General features: G+C 38.7%; 1 pseudogene; it reads left to right on the plus strand.

Annotated features, from left to right (window-relative positions):
- Positions 1-26,252, plus strand: part of LOC136169289 (solute carrier family 22 member 10-like) — a 36,102-nt pseudogene extending 9,850 nt beyond the window's left edge.

The following is a 26,252-nucleotide window of genomic DNA, read 5'->3' on the forward strand; positions in this document are numbered from 1 at the left end:
ATACTTAATACATTATGTAAAGTGTTAGTTGCTCAGTTGTGTCCGACTCTGTGACCCCACGGACTGTAGCCTGCCAGGCTCCTCTGTCCCTGGAATTCTCTAGGCAAGAATGTTGGAGTTGGTTGCCATTCCCTTCTCCAGGGGATATTCCCAGCCCAGGGACTGAGCCAGGTCTCCTGCACTGCAGGCAGATTCTTTCTGTCTGAGCCATCAGGGAGTCCATACATTATGTAAACCAATAATATATTACGTAAACCAATAAATAAATCCAAGAAAATAAACTCACATGAGTTTACTACTGCCTTTCCCCTGTACCTATATTTCAAGGAACTTAAAATTATTGTGAGTTTTTGGTGTAATTTAAACTGAAGCACGATATCAGCTCCTGAAAACTAGTAGGGTTGTGTTTTGTTATTTTAATAAAATTCAGTATTAAACAAGAAAGCATTTGTTTCCTACTCTTTCCACAGAAAAATCATAAAGCAATTTAGTTCCATGTCTCTCAAATTCCATTTTCTAGAAATACTGAAGACTGTGTAGCAGGCTTATCTTAGATTATTTAGAGACCATGTTCGTGTCAAAGTCCAATGCTGATTTTACATAACCCCTGAGGACAAACACACTCAGAGAGTAAACCTTTAAACAGATTTCATTGTCAACAATGGGAAGTATTTTGGTAAATAATTATCTCTATAACTTTAAAAAAAAGAAGAGTATTATATCCTGATTACAAAAGGACTGGGAAAACTGCTCTGTTGCAAGTAAGGTGACAAGACTCATTAATGAGAAACTGGTGCGAGGTCACATAGACAGTTTGAATTAATGTAAGGAAACTTTTTGTGCCTCTGAACTTGTCTCTATAAAGTCATTGTATCTTCTCTTGATTATCACCTTTTCACAGTGGCCTTTGAGAAACTCCAGGATGAAATTGGTGGCCTGGGGCAATTCCAGATGCTTCAGATGCTTTTAGCCTTGCCTTCTTTCATGATGATAGCATGCCATATACTGCTGGAGAACTTCACTGCAGCTGTTCCAGGGCATTGCTGCTGGGTCCACATCCTCAATAATGACACTGTCTCTGATAATGACACTGGGACCCTCAGCCTTGACGTCCTCCTGAGAATTTCCATCCTCTTGGATTCTAACTTGAAGCCAGAGAAATGTCATTGCTTCCTCCACCCACAGTGGCAGCTCCTTCACTTCAGTGGGCTCTTTCCCAACGTGAGTGACGTGGACACAGAGCCCTGTGTGGATGACTGGGTGTATGATCACTGCTTCTTCTTCTCCACCATCATGACTGAGGTAAAGACTCATTTACGATTGTGAGTACATGGTCTGGGTGCTTAGAATAACATAGCATAAATACTGTTTAAGTGCTTAGTGTAACCACCTGTCTTTCATTCTTTCAGCAATAATGATTGCTTACCTTTTTAAAAGCCAAGCACTTATAATTGAGGACAGTGAAGTCAACAAACTGGATATGAATTCTAATATCACAAAGCTTTACCTTTAGTATAAAGACTGGTGACTAGAAAAGCAATTACTTGATACAACGTGAAAAATTATTCTTGGTCACTTGTTCTCAATCTAGTTGCAAATTGGAAATATTATTTTTAATAAGAACATATTTCAATACCCTGGTTACTTGTCAAAGAAACAGACTGGAGTATATTTCATTCTAGATGTGAAATCTAGTCTTCAATATTTTTTTAAAAACTCAGTGTTACCATTGTGTGGCAAAGATTGAGGACCGCTGGGGTGTGTAGTGCTAAGTGAATATAAAGACTGATTCTGTTATAACCTAGAAGACTTGGTTGAGAAATTCTAGAAAAGCCATGCTTAAACTGAGACTTGAATGATATAGATGAATAAACATAGTTAAAAAACAGAATGTGCTCATGAAGGGCACACTGAGGGATTATGAGATGCTGTGAAGCTCCTTTGTGCTGGTTTTCTTCTCTTCCAGTGGGACTTTGTGTGGGATCATCAGTCACAGAAATCAGTGGTTCAGTCCCTAGTCATGGCTGGAATGCTGGTAGGGGGACCTCATATATGGCCATCTCTCAGACAGGTGTCTCCACATCCCTGCTGCCCTTCCTCTGGGGTGGGTTGCCTTTTTTCCCAGGGAGCTATGGATGGAAATGCAGAATTCAACTCATTGTGATGAATGACATTTTGTTGCCACAGAGTTCTGTGTACTGGACACAAAAATATCATCTCCACAAGATCTGGCGGATATTCCAGAACAGTATTTAGAGGGTAAGTATCATAACACTTCATCCAGAAATATGAGGAAGAGTTATCTATGGGGACAGAAAGGAAGGTGCTTCAAGACAGAGGTCCAACTTCTTTAAAAACACACAGAGAGAGAACAGCATTGCTGGCCTTTGCCATGATTTCTGTGTTAAGTCCCTACTGAACTCAATGAGCTAATTGCTTATGGGTTCCCACATTGGTCATCATGTCTTGGTCGCCCCAACATACCTGGTAGGCATTTCTATTTGGAATTGTAAAATAATTGTGGTTGTAACCTAGATTTTATCTTGCTTTTAAAAGCCTCGTATTAAGTATTCTTGCAACCATATATTACCTTAGTATAGGGTAATTAATCTATAGACCTCAGGAGTCACAATTTGTGGTGTGAGAAGTTTGGGTTATCCTGGGCCAGCAGTGTCCATCCTGAAGCAAGAGACAACAGTTGCAGACAGACACTCAAGTCTTTCACAGGTGAAATGAGAGATTTAAAGTGTCCCTTCATCCATAAGCGTGATGTCATTTTATCTTTCACCTGAAAATTGTGAAGTTTGTGTGTAATTATGCCAAATGTAATTCATAAAAGAGTTGGCCAGTATTCTGACCAAAGCCTTTATGACTATTCACAATAAAGTGCTTTTTGATGCTACTGTGAGTGGAATTGTTCTCTTTAACACTTTTTTCACATATTTCATTGTTGGTGTATAGAAATGCAATTGATTTCTATATGTTGATTTTGTATCCTGTGACTTCATTGAATTTGTAGACTAGTTCTAACAAATTTTCAATTGAGTCTTTAGAATTTTCTGTGTATAGGATGATAGCATCTACAAACAGAACTTAATTCTTCATTTCCAACTTCTATGCCTTTTTCTTGCGTTCTTTCTCTGATTACAACTTACAATATTATGTTAAACGTGACTTGTGTGAGTGGGCACCCTTGTTTTTTCCTAAGCTTACAGGAAAATCTTTCAAACTGTCAGCGTTGAGTATGATATTAGCTGAGGATTTGTCATGTATGGACTTTATTATGTTGAAGTACATTTCTTCTATACCCAATTAATTATTTTTATCACTAAAGGATGTTGGATTTTGTCTGCATCTCTTGAGATGACCATACTAATTTATCTTTCACTCCATTATGTGGTTTTTCACATTTATTGATTTGCATATCTTGAGTGATCCTTACATCCTAGGGGTGAATTCCACCTGATCATGTTTTATGATCCTTTTAGTGTGCTATTGAATTTGGTTTACTAATGTTTTGTTGAGAATTCTTTGCATCTGTATTCAGCAGAGATGTTGGTCTGCAGTTTTCTTGGAGTGTCCTTATCTGACTTTGGAATCAGAAGAGTGGTGGATTTCTAAAATCAATTTGAGAGTGTTTCCTCCTCTTCAAATTTTTTGGAAGTGTTTGAGAAGAACTGGTTTAATTCATCTTTAAATGTTTTGCAGAATTCACCTGTGAAACCTCTTGTCCAGGTTTTGCATTGTTTTTCTTTTTGTGTATGAGAAGGGGAGGTTTATATTACTGATTTAATCTCCTTAGTCGTTATTGCTCTGTTCAGATTTTTCCATTTATTTATGATTCAGTCTTGGTAGATTATATGTGTCTAGGAACTTATCCATTTCTTCTAGGTTAACTTTTTTTTATTTAAGGTTTTATTTTATTAAAGGTTTTATTTATTTTATTAAAACACAGGAATATTTGAGTAGTACCTTATAACCCTGTGTCTCCTCTTTCATTTTTAATTTTTTATTTGAGTCTTCTGTCTCACTTTCTTAATCTGGCTAAACATTGTTGAAAACAAAGTAATGAGGTCCACCAATATGATTATACTGTTGTCTATTTTTCCTTTCACGTATGTTCAGTTCAGTTCAGTTTAGTCGCTCAGCTGTGTCCGACTCTTTGCGACGCCATGAATCGCAGCACGCCAGGCCTCCCTGTCCATCACCAACTCCCGGAGTTTACCCAAACACATGTCCATCGAGTCGGTGATGCCATCCAGCCATCTCATCCTCTGTCGTCCCCTTCTCCTCCTGCCCCCAATCCCTCCCAGCATCAGGGTCTTTTTCCAATGAGTCAACTCTTCACATGAGGTGGCCAAAGTATTGGAGTTTCAGCTTCAGCATCAGTCCTTCCAATGAAGACCCAGGACTGATCTCCTTTAGGATAGACTGGTTGGATCTCCTTGCTGTCCAAGGGACTCTCAAAGTCTTCTCCAACACCACAGTTCAAAAGCATCGATTCTTTGGCGCTCAACTTTCTTCATAGTCCAACTCTCACATCCATACATGACCACTGGAAAAACCACAGCCTTGACTAGATGGACCTTTGCTGGCAAAGTAATGTCTCTGCTTTTTAATATGCTATCTAGGTTGGTTATAACTTTCCTTCCAAGGAGTAAGCGTCTTTTAATTTCATGGCTGCAGTCACCATCTGCAATGATTTTGGAGCCCCCAGAAATAAAGTCTGACACTGTTTCCACTGTTTCCCCATCTATTTCCCATGAAGTGATGGGACCAGATGCCATGATCTTAGTTAGTATTTGCTTAATATATTGAGGTGCTCTGGTGTTAGGTGCATAATTATTTATTACTGATATATCATCTTGATCAATGATTCCTTTATCATTATGTAATACACCTTTTTGTGTCTCCTTACCATTTTTGGTTGGAATCTATTTTGTCTGATGTAAATATCAGACAAAAATATTCTCATTTAATTGTACTCTGCATAGAGTATCCTTTTCTGTCCCATCTCTTTGAGCCTATATATGTCTTTAAAGCTGAAGTGAGTCTCTTGTAAGGAGAATATAGTTCAGTCCTTTTCTAAAAAATCCATTTAGTGACTTTCTCTTTTGATTGGAAAATTAAACCCATTTGCTTTTAATTGTTAATAAGTTGGCTTCCCTGGTGGCTCAGTGATAAAGAATCCACCTGCCAATGCAGAAGACACAAGAAACATGGCTTCAATCCTTGGGATGGGAAGATCCCCTGGAGTAGGAAGTGGCAACCCACTCCAGTATTCTTGCCTGGAGAATTCCACGGACAGAGGAGCCTGACGGGCTACAGACCACGGGGTCACAAAGAGTTAGATGTAACTGGGGCAATAACAAGCAACAGTGCTGAAAATGTTATTTTCTCTTTCATCTTCAATATTAAAATGGCTACACAGAAATTCACCAACTTCAATAAGTTTTTTAAATGCACACTGATGGCAGCTGTCAAAACAAGGTAATAAAATTATTTTGAATGAAGTTAAAGACAACTGAACACTACTAGAGTCATCTTATGGGGGGGGGGGGAAATGAATGGCCCTTTGACCAACCCAACATGAACACCAATTCTTCTTGAACTTTTCCATGAAACTGAAGAGGAGGAAAGCTCCCTGACTCACTCTATGGGACCAGTGCTGCTCTGATATCAAAGCCAGATAATGATATCACAAGCAAACAACAGAGCAACACCCCTTATGAATGCAAAATCTGCAACAAAATGCTAGCAGACTGAATCCAACTCCATATTTAAAAAAGTATATACCATGAACAAATCATATTTATTCCAGGAATGCAAAGGTAGTTCATCATAAGAAAATCAATCAGTGCAATGTAGCACTTTATTAGAATAAAGAAAGCATAACTTCAGTTGATATCATTCAGCATTTTATCAAACCTCTTTCAAGATAAAAATAAGACTATTAAGAATAAAAGGGAACAAGAGGTTAAAGGATATTTAAGAAAAAAATTACAACTAACATTATACTCAATGGTGAAATGAAAACTTTCACACTAACTTCAGGAGCAAGTCAAGGATGTCTGCTTTCACTGTTGCTAATCAACATTGTACTGAAGAATCTAATTAGAGTAATTAGATAAGAAAGAGGAATAAAAATTATCCAAATTGAAAAGAAAAACTTTAGTCTACCTATGTTTGTAGATGACATAATTATACAAATTTAAAATTCCACAGAATGCACAAGAGAGCTATTGCATTTAATGAATGAATTCAACAAAGTTGTAGGGTACAAGAAAAACACACAATTATATAACCACATTGAACAAGCAGAAAAAGAAATTGAGAAAGTTATTACACTTACAATATCTTCTAAAAGAATAAACTACCTATCAATAAAATTAACCTAAGAGGTAAAAGATTTGTATACTGTAAACTATAAAGCCTTGCTGAAAGAAATAGAAAAGCCCTAAATAAATGGAAAGGAATCCTGTGTTAATGATGTCAGAAGACTTAATGTTGGCAACAAGTCAATCTACTTGATACAATCAACAGTTTCAATGAAATCCCTATCAAAATTCCAACATTGTCCTCTGTAGAATTGGAAAGCTTAACTTTAAATTTGTATGAATTTGAAGCTCCAAAGAGCCAAACAATATTAAAAAGAAAGACAAATTCAGAGGACTCACACTTTTTGGTTTCAAAACTACTACAGAGTGAAGTAAGCCAGAAAGATAAAGAACATTACAGTATACTAACACATATATACGGAATTTAGATAGATGGTGGCGATAACCCTATATGCAAAACAGAAAAAGAGACACAGAAGTACAGAACAGACTTTTGAACTCTGGGGGAGAACGTGAGGGTGGGATGTTTTGAAAGAACAGCATGTATACTATCTATGGTGAAACGGACCACCAGCCCAGGTGGGATACATGAGTCAGGTGCTCGGGCCTGGTGCTCTGGGAGGACCCTGAGGAGTCGGGTGGGGAGGGAGGTGGGAGGGGGGATCGGGATGGGGAATACGTGTAACTATATGGCTGATTCATGCCAATGTATGACAAAACCCACTGAAATGTTGTAAAGTGATTGGCCTCCAACTAATAAAATAATATTTAAAAAAAAAAAAAAAAAAAACTACTACAAAACTGCCATAACCAAACATTATGGTACTGGCATAAGGATAGAGATACAAACCAACATAAAGGAACTGATTCCAGAAATAAACTTGTACGTTTAGAGCCAACTGACTTTTGTCAAGTGTGTCAAGATCACTCAGAGTGAAAAAGAAAAATATTTTCAGGAACTGGTGTTGAACAACTAAATATCCATGTTCACGCCTGCAAATTTACTTCAGTCATGTCCCACTCTTTGAGATCCTATGGACTGTAGCCCTCCAGGCTCCTATGTCCATTGGATTCTCCAGGCAAGAACAATGGAGTGGGTTGCTCTGTCCTTCTCCAGAGGATCTTTCCAACCTAGGGGTTGAACCTGCATTTCTTAACATCTCCTGTATAGGCATGAATGGTTTTTTCACCACTAGTGCCACCTGCTGCTGCTGCTGCTAAGTCACCTCAGTCATGTCCGACTCTGTGCGACCCCATAGACAGCAGCCCACCAAGGTTCCCCCGTCCCTGGGATTCTCCAGGCAAGAACACTGGAGTGGGTTGCCATTTCCTTCTCCAATGCATGAAAGTGAAAAGTGAAAGTGAAGTTGCTTAGTCGTGTCCAACTCTTAGCAATCCCATGGACTGCAGCCTACCAGGCTCTTCCATCCATGGGATTTTCCAGGCAAGAATACTGGAGTGGGGTGCCACCTAGTAAGCCCCTAAATGCCCATACAGAATTTTTTTTAAAAGTTTACTCTTCTCTCACTCTATATGCAAAAGCTGAGTGAATTAATAACCTATATGTAAGAGTTAAAACCTTAAAACTCTTAAAGGAAGCAGCAAAGAAGTGAATCTTCATGACCTTGTATTTGGTAATGGATTCTTAGACATGCAAATCACAAACAAAAGAAAAATAGCTAAATCAGACTTCATCAAAATTAAAAACCTTGTGCATCAAAAGTTATTATCAAGAGAATAGAAAGTAACCTACAAGTTGGGTGAAAATATTTTCAAATAACACAGCTGATAAGTATTTAATATCCAGAATATATAAACCATTCAATAACAAAATGATAAGCCAATTTAAAAATTAGCAAAGGACTTGAATATATTTCTATAAAGAAGATATACAAGTTGTTGATAAGCACATGAAAAGATCCCAACATCATCACTTATTAAAGAAATGCAAGTCAAAACTATACAGCAAACCATATCACACCTACTAGGATGGCTATAATTTTAAAAGAGCAGAAATAGTAAGTGTTGGTGAGCAAGTAGAGAAATTGAAACAAACCCTCATTCATTGACAGTGGAAATATAACATGATGAAGCCTCAGTAGACATGAATTTGAGCAAACTTCAGGAGATAGTGAAGGACAGGGAAGCCTGGTGCACAGAGTCGGACACAACTTGGTGACTGAACAACGACAACAAGATGGAAAACAGTTACACCATGGAATATTACTCAGCCATTAAAAAGAACTCATTTGAATCAGTTCTAATGAGATGGATGAAACTGGAGCCCATTATACAGAGTGAAGTAAGCCAGAAAGATAAAGAACATTACACATACTAACACATATATATGGGATTTAGAAATATGGTAATGATAACCCTATATGCAAAACAGAAAAAGAGACACAGATGTACAGAACAGACTTTTGGACTCTGTGGGAGAAGGCAAGGGTGGGATGTTTCAAGAGAACAGCATCGAAACATGTATATTATCTATAGTGAAACAGATCACCAGCCCAGGTTGGATGCATGAGACAAGTGCTTGGGCCTGGTGCACTGGGAAGACCCAGAGGGATCAGGTAGAGAGGGAGGTGGGAGGGGGGATCAGGATGGGGAATACATGTAAATCCATGGCTGATTCATGTCAATGTATGACAAAACCCACTACAATATTGTAAAGTAATTAGCCTCCAACTAATAAAAATAAATGGAAAAAAAAAAAAACAGTTTGGCAGATTGTCAAAAGTCTAAACAAAATTTTCACATGAACCAGCAATTCCATTCTTAGATTTAAACTCTAAAAAATTAAAAACAGAGACTTTGATAGCTGTATATCAGTATTCATTACAACATTATTTATAATACCTGAAGGTGGCAATCCAAGTATGCATCAGCAGATTAATGGGTAAACAAATATGGTGAGTATACACAATAGGATATTAGTCATCCAGAAAGAAGAATGATGTTCTGGTACTTGGTACAACATAAATAAACTATGAAAAAAATATGCTGAATGAAATAAACCAGGCACAGAAGGACAAACATATGCATCCACTTACAAAAAAACGATCTGTCTGACCTTTGCGGTTTTAAGCAGGAGGTGTCCGAAAAAGTCACCGCAGGGATAACTGGTTTGTGTCGGCCAAGCGTTCACAGTGACACCGCTTTTTGACCCTTCGATGTCAGCTCTTCCTATCACTGTGAAACAGAATTCGCAAGAACTAGTTAAGACTAGGAAAATTAGTGGAGGCAGAAAGTAGATTTAAGGTATCAGAAGAATAAGGTGAATGAAGAGTTATAAACTAATGATTACAGAATATGAACTCTGTATCTAATTCTGTCAGTTTTATTTCACGTATTTCAAGCTTTTGTTGAGTTCATACACTTTGACCTTTTCAGCATTATTATTTCTATAAATGTATTTTGTTTTGAAATTTGTTTTATTTGATGATAATGTAAAGACACCAGGCATCTTATAATTACTATTTGAACTAAATTTTTTTTTACTGTCAATTTACTTTCAACCCACAATATTTTAAGTACTACTGTACCTAAAATTAGGTCTTTTTTTAACCCTTTGGTAATCTTCCTCTTGTGATAGATGGTTTAAGTCATTAGCTATTTGTTTGGTGTGATTGTTGTTATGATTCATTTCAATCTATCACTTTAATTTTTTCTACAAAATTTTTTTGATGATTATGTTGTTGTTGCTGTTCAGTTGTTCAGTCAGGCTTCCCTGTCCTTTGCTATCTCCCAGAGTTTGCTCAAACTCACATCCACTGAGTCAGTGATGTCATCCAACTATCTCATCCTCTGTTGTCCCCTTCTCCTGCCTTCAATCTTGATGATAATAATGATTACTAAAGTGATTATTTGGTGTTATTTTTGTTCCTATGTTTTTACATTTTCCATGTTTTTTTGGTGGACTATATGAATTTTTAAAGAATTCTATTTCAAACCTTGCAGAGGAATTCTAAATCCCAAAATTTGTACTTTAGTTTTTATTACTGGATATATATATTAGCACATCCTGTGTAGTCCAAGTCATATACACTAAGGTACCATTTTCCTGATGCCCAAGGAAAACCAAATTCCCTTTTCCTCATTTGTCTTTCACCTTCTTTTCCCCTTGATTCACCATCTTACATTAATCTTTCCCCCAAAAGGGTTATGGAGCTCATACTGTTCTAGGGCAGCATGTTGCTTGAGAACTGCAAATCCAGATTCAATAGAGTGATTTTACATAAAGCTTTAACAACTTTAATGCATTGTTCCATGATATTTTGCAGTGGCTCAGGAGTTCCCTGGGGCCTCGGACAGTGAAGAATCTGCCTGCAATGCAGGAAACCTGAATTCGATCCCTGGGTCCAGGAGATCCTCTGGAGAAGGGAATGGCAACCCACTCCAGTGTTCTTGCCTGGAGAATTCCATGGACAGAGGAGCCTAACAGTCTACAGTCCATGGGGTCGCAAGGAGTCACAAATGACTGAGCAACTAACATTTTCTTTTTTCAGCTGTAATTTGGAGACTCAAGTATACTTTTAGCTCCATGTGTTCTAGATACTCTAGAGACTCTCTGCTTTGCTAGATACACATACTTGTAAAATGGATGCTTATGGTAATATTACGATTTCCAATACTGTGGTTTCTTTAATATGATATCACTTGATGTCAGTTGCCTCCTGCTGACTAGAGAATGAAGTTTTTATATTCTAGGCTATATTACATAGACAAAGAATGTTACTTTTGGGGAAATGTGTTGATTTAGCTCTTGTTTTTTCAAGATTTCAGGTTCATGAATCGCTTGTTAAAACACTCTCTAAGTTTCAGAGTATGCTTTTGCTTTCTGAGTTTCTTGCAATATATTACTATTACTCCCATAATCTAAGCTGACTCTCTGTTTCTTAGGTTTGGGCGAAAGTTGATTCTCAGGTACTGTTTGCTCCAGCTCGCCATCTCTGGGACCTGTGAAGCCTTTGCTTCCACCTTCCTCATTGGCTGCCTACTACGCTTCTGGTCAGGTTGTTCTGCTGTGGTCATCATAGCAAATAGCAATATGCTTGGTAAATCCACAACTGTGATCTAATCCATTTTCCAAGTCTTGAATTTGACCTTGAAATTTCATCTTTATCTGACATTAGTATCTCAATTGGGTTTCTTCCAGTTATAGAGTGGATAAGTTCCCAGTCAAAAACCATAGTAATGACACTGCTATCCTATACCCTTAGTATCGGACAGACGATGCTGGGAGGACTGGCTTTTGTCTTTCGAGAGTGGCGCACCCTGCAGCTGGTGGTGTCTGCACCTTTCTTTGTCTTCTTTCTCTCCTCAAGGTATGAGCCTTCTCTCTCACTCAGTCTTATGGGTACCTGGGATGAAAATGCATATTGAATCAGAGTAGTCTTACTCCAGGGATCATATCTAATTGTTTGGAACTAAAACTCATGTCTCTCATCTGTTCACTCTGTGCAAACTGAGCTTTGAAAAGCACAACAGGGAGTGACAATGACTTTTCTTCCAGGGAAATCTAAGTATTTTCTGCCATCCTTCTTCATGTGTCTTACTCTGTGTAGCAGTCATAGAGTTATTTTAGTGTTATTTTCCTTAATGTAAGATGCACTCAAATATTTAAAAAATAAGGACCTTTAATATTTTTGGCTTTGGAATGAATCACATTATGGCAAAGTTTTTATTTTCATTTTTGTAGGTGAAATTGGATAAAAAGAAGAGGCAACCAATTTATTCATATAGTTCGCTGACATAATAGAAGCATACTTTTTTCCAGTAATAAAACTGGCATTCAGTTGGGTGCTTTACAACATATGTTCAACAGTCCCTCCCCTCTTAGACAATTTTAAGATTTATTTATGGTAAACTTCATCATTAAACTTAAAATCAGTCTAGGGAGAATCGGATTTCATCAACCATTAAAGAAATGACTATAGATTTAATACACTAAGAGGAGTTTAGAGAGAGAGGAAAGCGCAATCCATGCCAGATACAACCGTTATGTCATTCTAGTCTCACAACAGGCCCACAAGGACGGAGGCATTACTTTCTCCACTGTATTGATGAGAAAACTGAGACTCATTTAAATAAGTGACTCATCTGTGTACTTAGCTACTGACAACAGGTTACTAAGAGCAGGTCATGGTTGGAGTACTTGCACATGTTGTTGGGATTTAAGCTTACATAATTGGGGGGCTTTTTAAAAAAGAATATTTTATAAATATATAATGTGAGCACAAATTTGGTAGAACCAAAGACAAACTTTCAAAGGGAATTATACATGTGGAAGACTCTCAAACTTAAGCCTCATAAGCTTCTTGGAAAATCTGCTGATTAAGCACAAAGGAAATTTGACTCTCAAGTCTGTATTAGACTGCGTGTGCTATGCCTTTCAGGTGCAATGCCCACAATAGTCATTCTCCCATTCTCCTAGTATTTGTATAAAAGAACATAATTTGTTTCCTAATCCAATAAGTGAAGTTCTAGATATAGATGAAAAGCAAAAGTATCTGTTGCCAATAATCAGCTGACACATAAGCAAGGGAAAGCTGACTGCACTTGTGTGCCTTTTTTTCATCAGGTGGTTGGTTCAATCTGCTCAGTGGCTGATTGTCACCAATAAACCAGATGAGGGCTTAATGAAACTTAAGAAAGTTGCACACAGAAATGGAATGAAGAATGCTAAAGAAACCCTGAACAGGTGAGCAGGAAAGGAAAAGTGCTTACTGGGTTGGCGGGAAGAAATAAACTGACACCTGCCTTCTCCTTATTAAGATAGACAAGCTGCTTTTCTAAAAAGGGCAGTTAGTTGAGAATGTAAGCTCAGTTCCCTTATCTTTCATGGCTATATCATGAAAAGAAGCTTTGATCACTGTACAAGGATTTGTGGTTTAGCTCATTTCCTGATCTGAATCTACAGCCTCTGTGCTCTCATGGATCCCTGCCCAGCTCTATGGCCTCATTTTCAAAATATCACTGCTCCTGTCTAATTTCCTGGGGTCTCCCTTAACTCCCTGCATCTTTCTTCATATCTCATTCACACAGGCGATTGCATGTGTAATATGCTACACTACAAAAAAGGGAGCACATCTTTCTCGTCCTGTTGGGTACCTGTGCTTTTCACAATACCCGGCACTATGCTGACAAGTGATATGTGTTTGTTGTTATTGGAGGGTTTGAGAGTGACCATGCAGGAGGAGTTGGAGGCAGCACAGACTAAAACTACTGTTTTTGACTTGTTCTGCAGACCTAACCTGTGTAAAAAGTTGTGTCTCCTGATCTTTGTCAGGTGGGCTGACAACATTCAAAGAGTGGGGACATGAAGCCATTTATGTCAAAGATGTGTTGGGGGGGGCATATTTAAAGGTAAAGGATGAGGCAAACACACCAAATAAGACTCACATGGAACTGATTATATGACAAACAGGTTGTATCACACTGTCAGTCTCTTCACTGGAGATGAATGTACTCCATCTGTAATCCATCACAGTACAGATTTTGGCACATCAGTTCAGTTCAGTTGCTCAGTCGTGTCCAACTTTTTGCAACCCAATGGACTGTAGCACACCAGGCATCCTGTCGATCACCAAGCTCCTGGAGCTTCCTTAAAATCATGTCCATCAAGTCGATGATGCCATCCAACCATCTCATCCTCTGTTGTCCCCTTCTCCTCCTGCATTCAATCTTTCCCAGCATCAGGGTCTTTTCCAATCAGTCAGTTCTGTGCATCAGGTGTCCAAATATTGGAGTTTCAGCTTCAACCTCAGTCCTTACAATGAATATTCAGGATTGATTCCTTTTAGGTTTGACTAGTTTGATCTCCTTGCAGTCCAAGGGACTCTCAAGAGTCTTCTCCAACACCACTGTTCAAAAGCATCAATTCTTCGGCACTCAGCTTTCTTTGTCCAAATCACATCCATACATGACTCCTGGAAAAACCATAACTTTGACTAGATGAACATTTGTTGGCAAAGTGATATCTCTACTTTTTAATATTCTGTGTAGATTGGTCATAGATTTTCTTCCAGTGAGCAAGCCTCTTTTAACTTAATGGCTTCAGTCACCATCTGCAGTGACTTTGGAGTCCCCCAAAATAAAGTCTCTCACTGCTTCCACTGTTTCCCCATTTATTTGCCACAATGGGACCAGTGACTTTGGAGTCCCCCAAAATAAAGTCTCTCACTGCTTCCACTGTTTCCCCATTTATTTGCCACAATGGGACCAGAGGCCATGATCTCAGTTTTTTGAATGTTGAGTTTTAAGCCAACTTTTTCACTCTCCTCTTTCGCTTTCATCATGAGGCTCTTAGTTCTTCTTCACTTTCTGCCATAAGGGTGGTGTCATCTGCGTATCTGAGTCATTGATATTTCTCCTGGTAATCTTGATCCCAGCTTGGCATTTCACATGATGTGCCTTGTATATAAATTAAATAAGCAGGGTTAAAATATACAGCTTTGGCCTACTCCTTTCCCGATTTGGAACCAGTCTGTTGTTCCATGTCCAGTTCTAACTGTTGCTTCCTGACCTGCATACAGATTTCTCAGGAGGCAGGCCAGGTGGTCTGGTATTCCCATCTCTTTCAGAATTTTCCACAGTTTGTTGTGGTCCACACAGTCAAAGGCTTTGGCATAGTTAGTAAAGCAGAAGTAGATGTTTTTCTGGAACTCTTGCTTTTTCGATGATTCAACGGATGTTGGCAATTTGATCTCTGGTTCCTCTGCCTTTTCTAAATCCAGATTGAACATCTGAAAGTTTACGGTTTATGTGCTATTGAAGCCTGGCTTGGAGAATTTTGAGCATTACTTTGCTAGTGTGAGATGAGTGCAATCATGCGGTACTTTGAACATTCTTTGGCTTTGCCTTTCTTTGGGATTGGAATGAAAACTGACCTTTTACTTTGGCCACTTCTGAGTTCTCCAAATTTGCTGGCATATTGAGTGCAGTAACTTAACAGCATTATCTTTTAGGATTTGAAATAACTCAACTGGAATTCCATCACCTCCACTAGCTTTGTTTGTAGTGATGCTTCCTAAGGCCCACTTGACTTCACATTGCAGAATGTCTGGCTCAAGGTGAGTGATCACATCATCATGGATATCTGGGTCATGAAGATCTTTTTTGCATAATTCTTCTGTGTATTCTTGCCACCTCTTATTATCTTCTGCTTCTGTTAGGTCCATACCATTTCTGTCCTTTATTGTGCCCATCTTTACATGAAATGTTCCCTTGGCATCTCTAATTCTCTTGAAAAGATTTCTAGTCTTTCCCATTCTATTGTTTCCTCTATTTCTTTGCATTGATAACTGAGGAAGGCTTTCTTATCTCTCATTGCTATTCTTTGGAACTCTGCATTCAAAGGGGTATATCTTTGCTTTTCTCCTTTGCCTTTCACCTCTCTTCTTTTTTCAGCTGTTTGTAAGGCCTCCTCAGACAACCATTTTGCTTTTTTACATTTCTTTTTCTTGGGGATGGTCTGGATCACTGCCTCCTGTACAATGTCATGAACCTCTGTTCACAGTTCTTCAGGCACTCTATCATGTCTAATCCCTGAAATCTATTTGTCATTTCCACTGTATAATCGTAAAGGATTCGATGTAGGTCATACCTGAATGTTCTAGTGGTTTTCCCTATTTTCTTCAGTTTAAGTCTGAATTTGGCAATAAGGAGTTCATTATCTGAGCCACAGTCAGCTCCCAGTCTTGTTTTTGCTGACTGTATAGAGCTTCTCCATCTTTGGCTGCAAAGAAGATAATCAATCTGATTTCAATATTGACCAAAATAGGAGAAGACTTTGCAAACTGTAATATGAAGAGATCAAATTGTTGTTGTTCAGTTGCTAAATTGTGTCCAACTCTTTATGACCCCAAGGACTGCAGCACTCCAGGCTCTTCTGTCCTCCACTAACTCTTGGAGTTTGCTAAAATTCATGTCCATTGAGTCAGTGATGCTATCTAACCATCTTATCCTCTGTCATCCCCCTCTCCTTTTACTTTCAGTCTTTCCCAGCCTTAGGGTCTTTTCCAAAGAGTCAACTCTCCGCATCAGGTGGCCAAAGTATTGGAGCTTCAAAATGGTCCTTCCAGTGAATATTCAGGGCTGATTTCCTTTAGAACTGTCTCATTTGATCTCCTTGCAGTCCAAAGGACTCTCAAGAGTCTTCTCCAGCACCACAATTCAAAAGCATCAATTTTTCAGTGTTCAGCTTTCTTTATGTTCCAACTGTCACATCCATATATCATCACTGGAAGAACCATAGCTTTGATCATACAAACCTAAAGTTGGCAAATTGATGTCTCTGCTTTTTAATATGCTGTCTAGGTTTGTCATAGCTTTCCTTCCAGGGAGCAAGCATCTTTTGATTTCACCATCCTCAGTGATTTTGGAACCCAAGAAAAGAAAATCTGTCACTGCTTCCATTTTTCTCTTTCATGGCAAATGCTATGAAGTTATGGGACCAGATGCTATAATCGTAGTTTTTTTCATGTTGAGTTTCAAGCCAGCTTTTTCACTCTCCTCTTTACCCTCGTCAAGACTCTCTTTAGTTCCTCCTCATTTTCTGCTGTTAGAATGGTATCATCTGTATATCTGAGGTTGTCGGTATTTCTTCAGGCAACCATGATTCCAGTTTGTGATTCATCCAGCACTGCAATTCGCATAATGTACTCTGCATATAAGTTAAATAAGCAGGGTGAAAATATACAACCTTGTCATACTCCTTTCCCAGTTTGGTACCAATCCATTGTTCCATGTCCAGTTCTAACTGATGCTTCTTGACCTGTGTACAGGTTTCTTAAGAGACGGGTAAAGTGCTCTGGTACTCTCATCTCTGTAAGAATTTTCCACAGTTTGTTGTGATCCCACAGTCAAAAGTTTTAGCATAATCAATGAAGCAGAGGTAGATGTTTTTCTGGAACTCCCTTGCTTCCTCCATAATCAACCAAATGTTGGCAATTGATCTCTGCCTCTTTGAAACCCAGCTGGTACATCTGGAAGTTCTTGGTTGACAGGCTGCTAAAGCCTAGCTTGAAGGATTCTTAACATAACCTCACTAGCGTGTGAAATGAGCACAATTATGTGGTAGTTTGAACATTTTTGGTATTGCTTTTCATTGGGATTGGAATGAAAACTGACCTTTTCCAGCCCAGTGGTCACTGCTGAGTTTTCCAAATTTGCTGACATATTGAGTGCAGCACTTTAATAGCATCATCTTTTAGGATTTGAAATAGCTTTGCTGGAATTCTATCACCTCCACTAGATTTGTTCATAGTGATGCTTCCTAATGCCCACTTGACCTCACACTCCAGAATGTTTTTCTCTAGATAAGCGACCACACCATTGCAGTTATCTGGGTCATTAAGACCTTTTTTGTATGGTTCCTCTGTGTATTCTTGCAATTTCTTCTTAATCTCTTCTGCTTCTTTCAGGTCCTTACTGTTTCTGTCCTTTATCATGCCTATCCTTGCATGAAATGCTCCCTTGAGTTTTCTTAAAGAGATCTCTATTGTTTTCCTCTATTTCTTTGCATTGTTCACTTAAGAAGTCCTTATCTCTCCTTGATATTCTCTGTAATTCTGCATTAATTTGGGTGTATCTTTTCTGTTCTTCCTTGCTTTTTACTCTTTTCTCAGCTATTTGTAAGGCCTCCTCAGACAAACACTTTGTCTTCTTGCATTTGTTTTTCCTTTGGAATGGTTTTTATTCACTCCCTCCTGTACAATGTTATGAACTTCTGTTCATAGTTCTTCAGGCACTCTGTCTACCAGACCTAATCCATTGAACCTATTTGTTACCTCCATTGCATAATCATAAGAGATTTGATTCAGGTCATACCTGAAATGCCTACTGATTTTCCCTACTTTCTTTGATTTAAGTCTGACTTTTGCAATAAGGAGCTGATGATCTGAGCCACAGTCAGCTCTAGGTCTTATTTTTGCTGACTTTATAGAGCTTCTCCATCTTCAGCTGCAGAGAACATAATCAATATGATTTTGGTATTGACCATCTGGTATGTCTGTGTGTAGAATCATAACTTGGGTTGTTGGAAAATGGTATTCGGTAGGACTGGCATGTTCCATTGACAAAACTCTGTTAGCCTTTGCCCTGCTTCATTTTGTACTCCAAGGCCAAACTTTCCTGTTATTCCTGGTGTCTCCTTACTTCCTACTTTTGCATTCAAATCCTCTATGATGAAAAAGGCATCTTTTAAGTGTTAGCTCTAGAAGATGTTGTAGGTCTTCATAGAACCAGACAACTTCAGCTTCTTTGGTATCAGAGGTTAGGGCATAGACTTGGATTAGTATAATGTTGGATGATTTGCCTTGGAAGTGAACCAAGATCATTCTATCATTTTTGAGATTGCACCAAAGTATGATTTTCAGACTCTTGTTGACTCTGAAGGCTACTCCATTTCTTCTAAGGGATTCTTGCACACAGTAGTAAATATAATGATCATCTGAACTAAATTCACCCATTCCCATCCATTTTAGTTCACCGATTACTAAGATGTTGATCTTCACTCTTGCCATCTGCTTGACCATATCCAATTTACCTAGATTCTTCGACCTAACATTCCAGGCTCCTACGCAATATTGTTCTTTTCAGCATCAGACTTTACTTTCACATCAACAACTGAGTGTTGTTTCCACTTTCACCCAGCTGCTTCATTCTTTCTGGAGCTATGAGTAATTGCCCTTCATTTACTCTTCCCCATTAGCATATTGGACACCTTCCAACCAGTGGGGCTCATCTTCCAGTGTCAAACCTTTTTGCCTTTTCATACTGTTCATGGTATTCTCATGGCAAGAATACTGGAGTGGTTTGCTATTTCCTCCTCCAGTGGACCATGTATTGTCAAAACTCTTCATTATGACCCATCCATCGTGGGTGGCCCTGCATGGCATGGCTCATAGCTTCATTGAGTTATATAAGTTCCTTCACCACGACAAGGCTGTGATCCATGAAGGGGGATAAGATCATCCATGATCTTATCCATGTGATCCAGTGAATATTTCTAAAGAGTAAAACTGTAACCAACCTGCAGATCAAGATAGAAAGATCCTATTTCCACAGGGGTTCCCCTCAAGTTATCCTATACAGCAATAACCACCACCACTGCCTGACTCTTCTCTCCTCACTTCCCTCTCCTGCGAAAAACAAAAATTAATAACTATTCTGATCTCCTTCACTATAGATGAGTATTTGTTGATCTTGACCGTCAAGTAGTGTAAATTGATAAATGTTTCTGTGACAGGCCCTCTTTCCTCATGCTTATTCATGAATATTCACCCATTCTATTGCATGTAACAGTAGGTTGTTCTCTTCCCTAGTGCTTTAGAGTCCGTTAAATGAATACACTACAATTTCTTTATGGACTTCAATGTTGGTGGACTTTTGTTTCCAATGTGAGATGTTAGCACTAGGGCTTCTGTAGAAAATCATGTACATTATCTCTTGGAATATAAGTACTTACTTTGAGATCAGGGGGAAATTTTTATATTTAATTCTGAATTGTTGAAGTGTTATTTTTTTAAAATCCCATACAGGACAATATAGAGCCAATGCCAAGCTTAAAAAATTAACTACTGAATTGTACAGTTTACTTCTTTCTAGGTATATCCTAGCAAACAACTTCTGCATTTAATTGCATTGTGCTTTTTCACTGGGCTATCGACATAGATTTCTTAATCTAGACAACCAGCTTAAGATTCCCCTACTCTAGACAATCTGAATAGGGGAAAAAAATAGAGATAATGGTCAAGAAAGGACTTACATTCTTTGGATTGCTATGATCTGTGGTGTTCCTTCTGTTGAAATGTCTAAGTCTAGCTCTCTGGGTGTAGCAGATCTTTAAAGTGGATTCCTTTCCCTTAGATCTTTCCTGGGTAAATTGTAGATCCCCAGTGGAAACTTTTGATTCCCTTTCATATCATACAGTTGATGAATGTTTGCGTGAATTCTTACATTTCTCTTGGTCCTAAGAAATCAGACATGAACTAAATTCCCTAGAATTGTGTTAGGTACCAGACACTGTGCTCCCAGGTCAAGGGGACACAGTAGTATCTTTGCAGCTTCAACCACTAGTTGAGAAAAAGGAAATTGTTTACAGTACTGAGGTTGGTGAAGGAAAGGGTAGGACTCAAAGCATACTGACTACTTTCAAGAAAGAAATTCTTCTCTAATTTCTAAGTTTTACCCTTCTATATCCAACTTCTATACACCATCCAGTATGGTGACTTGACCAAATTATGCTTTCATTTCACTGCCAACTCTATACTAAGTGACTCAGACAAAAGAATGACAGGAGTATCATTTTCACTATTGTCATATAATTATTTATAGTAGCTTTATGACCTTAAAATGACATATTATACAGGCTGGATCTTAATCCTTTAGCCTTGACCATTGACTGCTTGGGTAAATTCAATCATAGGCTGCAGCTCTAAAGCTGAGCTCTAAATCTTATTGTTTGTGTCTTTCCTCTTCTGTTCCCTACAGATTAGGAAGCACAATACCTTGGTTTGGCATCTTTATGAATCCACAGCTCTTCAGGAGCAATATTTTCCTGTTCCAGGTAATCTTTGGAACTTCCACTCTCTCAGCCTGAAGACTTGCATTTTTACCACTGAATCATATGGGCCGTTGACCAACCCAGATTCTGTTCATGTTCCTGGTGGGACTTACCATTTTGCCCAACACCTTTGTGCCCCAACGTAAGAGAAGACTGGATTCTGGGGAAAGAAAGTGCCTTTTTCTCATCCTTCAGAGGTTATATTGGTCACACTTATCTGAAGCCAGTAGTAAAGAGAGGTCCTAATTAAGGGCTAAGTATTCCCACAACCCAAACTGATGAGAAATTCTGCTAGTAAGTTGCTGGGGGTAGAGCCAAAGGTCAGTAAGGGGAAGCTGAGACATATATTTATCTTCATCACATCCTAAAATATCTGTACCATTTCATCCTCACACTTCCTCTAGGACAGTTCTTATTCACTTGCCTTTTGTCCATTCACACTTCTAATAACATAGAGGGGTGCAGCTTTGCAATTATGCCCCAGGTGAGGACACAGTAGGGTCATTCCCTCTGTTTGGGCTCTTAATTACCAGCTTTGAGGACTGGTCTACTTCCCCATCTCTAATGTATCCACATGAGACTGTGGGGTTAAGTCACCATGACTAGAGCTAGTGCATATTATAGAGGTCTTCCAGGAAATGAAAGAAAGTCCCCCCTTTTCAAGAAATGAATCAGTGAATAGTAGGAATAGTATTTAAGCATTTTAAAATCTTTGTCCTTTCCATGTTAGATTACTTTGTACATTAACAGAATGATGACATGCAATGATTATGAGAACCTTAGTGGGCACTATGCTTCACCATCTCCCAATGTAGGAATGTGCTTCACAGCATTAGAGATGGGTATACTCTGCTCCTCATTAATGATGGAGGCTTATTCCCCTACCATTGAGTTCTCTCCTATATTAGAAAGCTATAATTATATTAATTTGTATACTGTAAAACTTCCTCTGAAACTTTTTCAGGGGTTTCCAAATTCTGACATTTTTTTCGGTATAGAAGTTTCCATTCTTGCTTCCATGTGTGTAACATTCATGGAAATCTGGCTTCTCTTCAGCCTGTGCAATAACAGACCAGCCTTGTCCTTCTATTGCTCTCTGGTGCCCTACTCACCCATGGCAATGCTGTACCTGCACTAGGTTCAGTGAGTCATTTAAGTTCACCTGGGACTTTTCTAACTTTATCAATGAAAACACCTCATTGCTAAAACCTTCTAATTCCAAGGGAAACCAGGATGACTGGTCACTTTAAATTCTGCACTTTAATTTTAAGTTTCTTAAGGTTGGAGTTGAGCCTTAGACTCAGTAATTGTCTACATGACAGTCCTACCTTCTACAATAAGGATATTGCAAATAATGGCAACCCACTCCAGTATTCTTGCTTGGATAGAGGAGCCTGGAGCGTTACAGTTCATGGGGTCACAAAGGGTCGGACACGACTGAAGCTACTTAGCACTCACAGACAGACAGAATAAGTAAAAACAAATTTCTGCCAGACTCACTTTTTCTTCTCCTTCTCTGGCGAATCTCCGATATGCAAAGAGATTTCCTGCAATTAATCCAGATAATTTTATATACTTTTTACCATCTACATTAGTAATTCTACATTTCTCTGTTTATCAGTCCCTCCATGATCCCTAGGGCTTCCCTGGTTCCCAGGTGACACTAGTAGTAAAGAACCCACCTGACAATGCAGGAGACATAAGAGATGCAAGTTTGACCTCTGGGTCAGGAAGATCCCCTAGAGGAGGCATGGCAACCCACTCCAGTATTCTTGCCTAGAGAATCCCATGGACAGAGGAGCCTGGCGGGCTATGGTCCATAGGGTCTGCAAAGAGTCAGGCATGACTTAAGCAACTTAGCACCCACCATGCTCCATGACACTGTACAATTTTCTACGTGTTTCAAACATACGAATAACATATAGGGTGTCTCTTGTCCTCATGGAATTTGGTGGATGCCGATTATTCAGCCCAGATTTCTTAATCTCCGTGGTCTTCCTGTTTCCAGAAATGCAGACCCTGCGTGTGACTTTGGCAAGTGTGGGAATCGGTCGTGTTGCTGCTTCTGCTACCAGTCTTTCTGTCCACTTTGTTGAATTCATCACCACTCGGCTCAGGTATATGAGTTTGTGGGTGCTCTGCCAGTATACAAAGTAGGACTTTCCCAGCTAATTGCAGCTTATTGCAGGAATATGCACAATAAGATCAGTTACCTACAAAACAATCATTTGTAATGGCAATAGCAGCAATATACTAGCAGCCATTATAACCAAACTTTATTGGAAAAGCTGACTTGGTGCCTTGTACTGTGCTGAGCAGTACTTTATTCCCCCCTCCCCCCCAATTATATTTATTAGTTGGAGGCTAATTACTTTACAATATTGTAGTGGTTTTTGCATACATTGACATTAATCAGCCATGGATTTTCGTGTGTTCTCCATCCTGAACTGCCCTCCCACCTCCCTCCCCATCCCATCCCTCTGGGTCATCCCAGTGCATCAGCCCTGAGCACTTGTCTCGTGCATCCAACCTGAGCTGGCGGTCTGTTTCACACTTGATAATATACTATTTTGATGCTGTTCTCTCAGATCATCCCACCTTCGCCTTCTCCCATAGAGTCCAAAAGTCTGTTCTATACATCTGTGTCTCTTTTTCTGTCTTGCATATAGGGTTATCTTTACCAACTTTCTAAATTCCATATATATGTGTTAGTATACTGTATTGGTGTTTATCTTTCTGGCTTACATCACTCTGTATAATGGGCTCCAGTTTCATCCATCTTATTAGAACTGATTCAAATGAGTTCTTTTTAATGGCTGAGTAATATTCCATTGTGTATATGTACCATAGCTTCCTTATCCATTTGTCTGCTGATGGGCATCTAGGTTGCTTTTATGTCCTGGCTATTATAAACAGTGCTGCGATGAACATTGGGGTGCACGTGTCTCTTTCAGATCTGGTTTCCTTGGTGTGTATGCCCAGGAGTGGGATTGCTGGGTCATATGGCAGTTCTATTTCCAGTTTTTTAAGGAATCTCCACACTGTTCTCCATAGTGGCTGTACTAGTTTGCATTCCCACCAACAGTGTAAGAGGGTTCCCTTTTCTCCACACCCTCTCCAGTATTTATTGCTTGTAGACTTTTGGATAGCAGCCATTCTGACTGGCCTGTAATGGTACCTCATTGAGGTTTTGATTTGCATTTCTCTGATAATGAGTGATGTTGAGCATTTTCATGTGTTTGTTAGCCATCTGTATGTCTTTCTATGGAGAAATGTATGTTTAGATCTTTGGCCTATTTTTTGATTGGGTCATTTATTTTTCTGGAATTGAGCTTCAGGAGTTGCTTGTATATTTTTGAGATTAATCCTTTGTCTGTTTCTTCATTTGCTATTATTTTCTCCAAATCTGAAAGCTGTCTTTTCACATTGCTTTTAGTTTCCTTTGTTGTGCAAAAGCTTTTAAGTTTCATTAGGTCCCATTTGTTTACTTTTGCTTTTATTTCCATTACTCTGGGAGGTGGGTCATAGAGTATCCTGCTGTGATTCATGTCAGAGAGTGTTTTGCCTACGTTCTCCTCTAGGAGTTTTATAGTTTCTGGTCTTACATTTAGATCTTTAATCCATTTTGAGTTTATTTTTGTGTATGGTGTTAGAAAGTGTCCTCGTTTCATTCTTTTACAAGTGGTTGACCAGTTTTCCCAGCACCACTTGTTAAAGAGGTTGTCTTTTTTCCATTGTATATTCTTACCTCCTTTGTCAAAGATAAGGTGTCCATAGGTTCGTGGATTTATCTCTGGGCTTTCTGTTTTGTTCCATCGATCTATATTTCTGTCTTTGTGCCAGTACCATACTGTCTTGATGACTGTGGCTTTGTAGTAGAGCCTGAAGTCAGGCAGGTTGATTCCTCCAGTTCCATTCTTCTTTCTCAAGAATACTTTGGCTATTCGAGGTTTTTTGTATTTCCATACAAACTGTGAAATTATTTGTTCTAGTTCTGTGAAGAATACCGTTGGTAGCTTGATAGGGATTTCATTGAATCTATAGACTGCTTTGGGTAGTATACTCATTTTCACAATATTGATTCTTCCAATCCATGAACACGGTATGTTTCTCCATCTATTTGTGTCCTCTTTGATTTCTCTCATCAGTGTTTTATAGTTTTCTATGTATAAGTCTTTTGTTTCTTTAGGTAGATATACTCCTAAGTATTTTATTCTTTTTGTTGCAATGGTGAATGTTATTGTTTCCTTAATTTCTCTTTCTGTTTTCTCATTGTTAGCATATAGGAATGCAAGGGATTTCTGTGTGTTAATTTTATATCCTGCAACTTTACTATATTCATTGATTAGCTCTAGTAATTTTCTGGTAGAGTCTTTAAGGTTTTCTATGTAGAGGATCATGTCATCTGCAAACAGTGAGAGTTTCACTTCTTCTTTTCCTATCTGGATTCCTTTTATTTCTTTTTCTGCTCTGATTGCTGTGGCCAAAACTTTCAAAACTATGTTGAATAGTAGTGGTGAGAGTGGGCACCCTTGTCTTGTTCTTGATTTTAGGGTAAATTCTTCTGATTTTTCACCATTGAGGATAATGTTTGCTGTGGGTTTGTCATATATAGCTTTTATTATGTTGAGATACATTCCTTCTGTTCCTTTAACAGTAATTTAATGTGTTCTCTCATTAATTTTTTAAGGCTATTTGTCAGAATAGGTGCAGTCTGTAACTTGTAGTTTAAAATGATGACAGTGAGTCTTAATATGCTTTGACCCTGAGAAAGGCAGGTAGAAAATCATAGAGCAAAGTCACAAAAATAAGTGTTTTTCACCAAATCCATGTATTTAACAGTTGTGTTTTGTTTTCCATGATTTAGTCATGAATTCATGTCTAGTAACATGCCAGGTTCCTCTGTCCGTGGGATTCTCCAGGCAAGGAAACAGAAGTGGGTTACTATTTCCTTCTCCAGGGGAATCTTCCTAATTCAGGAATCAAACCCACATCTCCTGCATTGTATGCAGATTCTTTACTGCTGAGATGCCAGGAAAGTCCTCTGTCTTCCATAATCAAGTCAAAATAAAATATCACAAGTTTCATGTGTGTATTATTACTGCATTATTACGTGTTGTCTTTTATCCTTCAGCACAAAAGCTGTGGGATTAGATATGATGGTAATTTGGTTTGCAGCAACACTGGCTCCCCTCTTGATGACCCTAGTGGTGTATCTACGAAGTTTACCCTGGATCATCTATGGAGTGTGTCCCATCTTTTCTGGTCTTGTTGTCCTTCTCCTACCTGAAACCAGAGATATGCCTCTGTTTGACACAATCCAGGATGTGGAAAATAAGTGA

This window comes from Muntiacus reevesi, chromosome 5 (assembly GCF_963930625.1).
Source record: "Muntiacus reevesi chromosome 5, mMunRee1.1, whole genome shotgun sequence".
In the NCBI taxonomy this organism is placed as follows: domain Eukaryota; kingdom Metazoa; phylum Chordata; class Mammalia; order Artiodactyla; family Cervidae; genus Muntiacus; species Muntiacus reevesi.